Raw genomic sequence first — 7,500 nt, forward strand, 5'->3', positions numbered from 1 at the left:
CCACCACCACCAACAACAACAACAACAACGACAGTAACTATAGCCACAACAACTAAAGCAAGTGGATGGCTTGATTCACTGTTTAGCTGCCCCGGTCGGCCGTCCGTGTAATTTCGTCTCGCTAAACTTTCTTTAATGACCATACCTTGGACGGAAGTTGATCTCTATCTCCCACTAACAGTTCACAAACACACACACACGCACACACGCCAGGAAAGGGTGTTTATGAGGTAAAGATAGACCTGTGAAAGTCTTAGAGGAAATTAATGTTGTGATTTATAAGGTGTGTGTAAACATGGTTGTACGGTTAAAAAGTTCGCTGGTTTTAGATTCGAGCATCACTGAGTATGATGTGAGTGCCTATTGAAACCCATGGTATCCGATTCAGTCCGTTGCCAGACCAGCATTACTTAAATCCCCAAAATTTGGGATATATAAAGTTTGTGTGTCTGTATGTGTGTGGATATGTGAGTGTGTGTGTATACATATGCTCTAAAAATGCACACACACTCGAGGCTATAGTAGATGATACTTTGCCCAAGGTGCTACACAGTGGGACTGAACCCAGAACCATGTGGTTGGGAATCAAGCTTCTTACCACACAGCCACGCCTGCACCTATATATATATATATATGTGTGTGTGTGTGTGTGAGTGTGTGTGTGTGTGTGTGTGTGTATGAATGTGTGTGTGTGTGTGCGTTTGTGTGTGTATTTTTGTGTCTGCGCCGAACCGTTTGGCAACTGGAGTCGGTTTGTTTGCGTGTCTGTAACCTAGCGGTTCGAGAATAGAAATTGAACGAGTACCAGGCTTTAAAAGAAAAGAGATAATTCTGGGGTCGATTTGTTTGACTAACCCCACCCCCGCCCTTAAAAGTAGTAGTATTGTTGGTGATGTTGTTGTTGTAGTGGTGGTAGTGGAGATGCATCTGGTAGTGGTTATAGTGAATTTTGATGTGAGTAGTACAGGTGGTGGTGACAGTGGTGGTGGTGACAGTGGTGGTGGTGACAGTGGTGGTGGTGACAGTGGTGGTGGTGACAGTGGTGGTGGATAGGGACGACTTTATTTGCGGTGTTGGTAATTTGGAAGTGATGGTGGCGGAGAGGTAGTTACGGTGGATAGTGGTGGGGGATGGTGCGGAGTTATGGAATTTTATATTTTTTGGAATTGTTGCTGTTATTTTTAATTTTGTCAGTTGACTCCGATGTATTATTGATTTTGAAGTAGTAGTAGTGGTAGTAATAGGAGTAGTAGTAAGAGGAGTGGTGGTAGTGGTGGTGGTGGCTATGAACACCACCACCACCACCATCACCACCAACACCAACACAGTCACCACCAGCTCCATCACCCCCGCAATCACCAAGCCACCACCACCACCACCATCACCACCAACACCAACACAGTCACCACCAGTTCCATCACCCCCGCAATCACCAAGCCACCACCACCACCACCATCACCACCAACACCAACACAGTCACCACCAGCTCCATCACCCCCCCCCCAATCACCAAGCCACCATCACCACCACCATTTCCACCTCCCGCCCATAACATGCTCGACACGTTATCAACGGCAGTTGTTACTCCACTCTCGTATGTCGTTATCTCCGCAGCAACACCGGCCAAATAAATCCAGTTTTTATCACCAATAAAACCGTGACTAAACACACATCCAGAAGATTTGTTCCCTATTGTCCAACCATGTCTTAGCTTATTTTGTCACGCTGTGTGTTTGACTGATAAATGCCAGACATTGGAACTGTCAATGGATTATCAACAATATGTCGACCATTGCTTCCAGACTTCGAATCCTAGGGCCGCTAGCCACTGAGTTGGTTTTTGACCAGGTATTTACTAAAATTACATGGAAGCTGTTTTGCAAATCGGTTTTCACTTCTGACGTCTTCAGCTCAGCTTGTAATTTTACGTATCTACAAATCACCTGTTGGTACCACAGTTAAAATTTGGTACCACTACCGCCTCACAGCTGGCTTTCACGAACGACTACCTATTAATTGTGGTGGTAGTACAGAGGGATTTTTCCCGCGCGAAAACCGCAACCCCTGGCTTTTTATCCACTTACATACGTTTAGTATATTATACTGATTTCAATAAAATTTTGGCACTCAGTCAACAATTTGGAGGGAGGGGATAAGTCGATTACATCGACCCCAGTTTTCAACTGGTACTTATTTTATTGACCCCCGAACGATTAAAAGGGAAAGTCGACCCTGGTGTAATCGGAATTCAGAACGTAAAGACAAACGAAATGCCGCTAAGCATTTTGTCCGGCATGCTAACGATTCTTATTTCTTTATTGCCCACAAGGGGCTAAACATAGAGAGGACAAACAAGGACAGACAAAGGGATTAAGTCGATTACATCGACCCCAGTGCGTAACTGGTACTTAATTTATCGACCTCGAAAGGAATTTGAACTCAGAACGTAACGGCAGACGAAATACCGCGAAACATTTTGTCCGGCATACTAACGATTCTACCAGCTCACCGCCTTCGTTTAGTGAATTTTATATTAATAAAGTTTTTTTTTTTTTTGTATAGAACCACCTCTATTGCATAATTCCAATTTTATTCTGCCCATGCAGCTCTTTGCCAAGCAGTGTATAGTTTATACTTTATCTCTATAATGTTCAGACCAACTGATTCGATTTCATTTTGGAAATGACACGAGTACGTGACACTGAAAAGCCGCAACACCGGCGAAATACATGTCGGTCGCTCTCACGTTCATTTCTGGAGCGATTTCATTTCGCATAGATTTGACGTACATTGTGTTTTTTAAACACAATACATCTATAAAGGGATATTTTTTCCCCGGACGAAAACTGAAGCCTCTCACTTTTCAACTATACACATCCGTTAAGTTATATTGGTAAAATTTATTTTATTTCTTCTTAGACATATGGCGATGGAGTGCCAACGAATTTATCAGACAACACGTCTAGTTTCCTCACTTTGCCAATTCTTCACGTCTGTTCCCCCCTCCACCTCCACACATGCTCCACCTTCTTTCCACCCCACTTGTCACCTACCTCCCACCACGCCCCACCCCATCCACCGCCCTACACTACAACGTGTGATGTTAACGCATACCGCAGTTGTCTTCTCTTTGACGCCAGATCAACGAACCATCTTACATAACACTGCAGGTGTCAAAACCTCGGTAAAGTCGTCGTCATCATCATCATCATCACCATCATCGTCATCATCATCATCATCATACCACCACCACCACCACCTCCACCACCATCATCATCATCATCACCACAATACTTCCACCACCACCACCACCACCACCACCACCATCATCATCATCATCATCATCATCATCATTATCATCATCATCATCATCTTCACTGTCGTCGTCGTTGTCATCATCATCATCATCATCATAATTGTCATTATCATCTTTATCATCTTTATCATCATCATAATTGTCACCATCGTCGTCAGCATCATCACTGCATTTGTAGCTCGCAACTCCTCCCCTTCCGCCCACTCTCTTCCTCCTCCCCTCTTCTTCTTCTTCCTCATCATCCTACTCTTATTATTCTACATATAATTCTTCTCCTTCCTCGTCGTCATAGCCGTCGTAGACACCTTCCCCCATCCTCATCATCTTCCTCATCTTCCTCATCGTCATCATCATCATCATCATCATCATCATCATCATCATCATCATCATCATCAGGTGCTATAGTCATTATTACAACAGTTATTACCATTATCGATGATATATTTTCGTATTTGTTATTTCTATCGTTGTTGTTGCTGTTAGTGTTGTTGCTGGTATTGTGCATTATGCAGTGTACTGGAGACAGTCTACGCAGCACACAATAACATATATACTTCCATATCTACATGCATACATCTCCAGTTCGTGCTTCACAGCGTTCAATATACACACACTTCTCCACGTCTGGCTGTACAGCCTTTTTGTTTGTTTATTTCCCCGTTTCGTTTTCCTGTCTTGTTTTCCGTCCGCCACTATCCTCCACGAAAAAAAAAAATTAATTTGTGTTCGTGGGAAGAGCCATTTTAACGATGCATCCAGCCCTAACTCTTCGAAACGCCGGTGTTTTAATGGTGGCAGCTGATGAAGGATATGCTCTCTATGTGGCCTGCTTGTGTTTTGTACCTTGTTTATCGTTTTGTCCATGTTCTTTTGCAACGTCCTGTACCCAGATATGTATCTATATGTACATGTAGATGAAGGTATGTACATATATGTACATATATATGCATATACTCATATATTGTTTGTATCACACAATCGAACGCACGCGTTATCTTTACACAGTATATATATATACATACACACGTATCTATATGTATACGTACGCACACACAAACACGCACACAGATATATATACGAGGCGGTGCTGAAAAGTCCTTGGCTTCCCTTCGCAGATTCACAAACCTATTGCAGCGCTCCTTCAGCCTTTGAAAGCCCTCTCAAAGAACTCGGAAGATTGGGCCTCCAATGAGGCCTTTCGAGATAACTCTAAAGCTAGAAACTTTTTAACACCCACCCCTCGTGCGTGTATGTGTGTATTATATGTATGTGTGTGTGTATATATATATATGTATGCATTTATATATGTATTCATGTTTGCATGCATGTATGTATGTATGTATGTATGTATATATATATATGTGTGTGTGTGTGTGTGTGTGTACGTTTCGTGACACACATATTTCCCGCACATATCTGAGTAAAATCAAGAGCCACAGCTCTCTATATATACGGCCTGCTGGAGGGTGTATATAGGGTGTACGGGTAGAAGAGTTCTGTTTTTTAAACTATAAAGTGACACAGACATGTATAGGTCAGTGGAAACAATGTCTTTGAATCTGTTTGTAAAAGTTATCTTCTGGAATATGGTGGGTGTATATAGTGTGTGTGCGTATACATATGTGTGTGTGTGTATATGCGTGTATATATGTATGTATGTATCTGTGTGTATGCATATATATACAAACATATATATATATATATGTATGTATATGTTTGTACGTAAGCACAAACATTAACCAGATGTGTCTATATTCTTGGCATTCGTATAAAGAGGGGGAGAGAGAGAGAGAGAGAGATTGCGAAAGGTGGGGAGCGAGAAGGATGAAATTGCATATATATATATATAGAGAGAAGAGATAGATAGAGATAGATAGATAGATAGATAGACATATAGATAGATAGATAGATAGACATATAGACATATAGATAGATACATAGACATATAGATAGATAGACAGACAGGCATATAGACAAATAGACAGACAGACATATAGATAGACAGACATATAGATAGATAGACAAACAGATAGATAGATAGATAGATAGATAGATAGATAGATAGATAGATGCATACATACATACATACATACATACATAAACAGTTCAGCAGACAGAGAGAGAGAGAGAGAGAGAGAGAGTGAGATTAGGCGAAGAGGACGGCGGTTATAAAAACTGGAAAGAGAGCAAAGAGTAACAAGATCTGGTGTATAATGAAATATCCTCCATGTTTGATGCTTGATGTGAATACATATGACATACATGAAAGAAAAAAAGAAAAAAACAGCAGCATGCTCCATGAGTGTTGAACCTACGCCTCATAAATACCGTCTTTCTGCACTATTTAGCAAAGATACAGTAGATGTGATTCCCACGGGTGACCCGTTTACCATTCGTTTTTATTACATTTTTCTTGGCAACCAAATGTTGAAACGAAGGAGAGATGTGTGTGCACATACATACATACATACATACATACATACATACATACACCAATATAATTTAGTTTTGTTTAAGAGTGTTCTTGATATTAGAGGTGAGACCATGCTGCAGCACAGAGTACGGTGATTGTGGCTGTGTGGAAGCCAGTTAGGTGTGTATATTCTCTTACTCTGCCTGTCTGTCTCTGTCTCTGTCTCTCTCTCTCCCTCTCTCTTTCTCTCTCTCTCTCTCTCTCTCACTATATATATATATATATATATATATATATATATATATATATATATATATATATACATAAATATATAGATACACAAATATGTATATGTGTATATGTATGTGCGTATATATATGCATGTATATATATGTGTGTGTGTGTGTGTGTAAGTGTTTGTGTACTTTTACACAGCTATAAGTGGTTTAACTCTTATTTCTAGCAAGATATGTGCTTGTAGCGCATACAGTCATAATTAGTGACGACCAAAATTGTGTGTATATATATATATGTATATATATTGTCCATGCACAGGGGCCATCCGGACTCCCGTTTGCGCCGTGAACAGGGATTAATCTTCTATCTTCGCTCCTTTGCGCCACATGGGCTCAACTCCCCTCCACTCTTCATCTAACCCCCTCCTCCTGTCTCTCTCCCCCACCCTCCCTCCTACCACCCATCTCTCCCCTCCCCCACCTCCTGCTCCGACTCCTACTTCTTTGTACCTCTCTTCATACTTCTCTCCACTCCCACTTCTCTTCACCCCTACTCTTTCTTTCCTCTCTCTTACTCTCTCTCACTCTCTTCTCTCGTACTCCCCCCTCTCTCACTCTTACTCTCTACACTCTTACTCTCCTACTCTTTCACTCCTCTTTCTCTCCTCTCTCTTACTCTCTCTCACTCTCTTCTCTCGTACTCCCCCTCTCTCCCCCCTCCCCCTCTCCCGTACACCCCACTCTCTCACTCTTACTCTCTACACTCTTACTCTCCTACTCTCTACACTCTTACTCTCTTACTCTCTCACCCTTACTCTCTCACTCTCTTCCCCTCTCTCTCACTCTCTTTCTCTTCCTTTCTTCTTCCCCCCATACCCCTCTTCCCTCTCTCTCACTCTCTTTCTCTTCCTCTCTTTCTCTTCCTCTCTTTCTCTTCCTCTCTTTCTCTTCCTCTCTTTCTCCCCCCCATACCCACCTTCCCCTCTTTCTCCCCCCATACCCACCTTCCCCTCTCTCAATCCCCCTTCCCTCTCTTATACCCACCCTCTCTCCTCTCTTCCTCTCCCCTCCCATACCCATCTTCCCCCTCTCTTACATCCACCTTCCCCTTCTCCCTCCTCGTCAACACCCCCTCATAAGCTCATCCCTCCACACCCCAACACACTCCTACTCTACCTTCCCACTCCACCCCATCCAATTCCTTACACCCACCACCCACCCCTACCCACATACCCCACCCTACCCACATACCCCTACCTCTACCCCACACTCCACCCATGCCTTCCCCACCTCCCAACACCCTCACATCACACCACACCAATACCCTCGCATCACACCACGCACACCACACCAATACCCTCGCATCACACCACGCACACACTACAACTGACCAACTACTTTCTCCCTTTCTCCCTACCCCCATTTTCACACTACATACGTCAAGATCACCAGCAGTCTACCTCCCACACACAGCCCCTCGTTCCCGATCACCGTTTGTTATCTCCCCCTTTCTTAGCTCTCCTGAAATAAGAATT

This window comes from Octopus bimaculoides, chromosome 18 (genome assembly GCF_046866305.1).
Source record: "Octopus bimaculoides isolate indiv1 chromosome 18, ASM4686630v1, whole genome shotgun sequence".
Classification (NCBI taxonomy): Eukaryota; Metazoa; Mollusca; class Cephalopoda; order Octopoda; family Octopodidae; genus Octopus; species Octopus bimaculoides.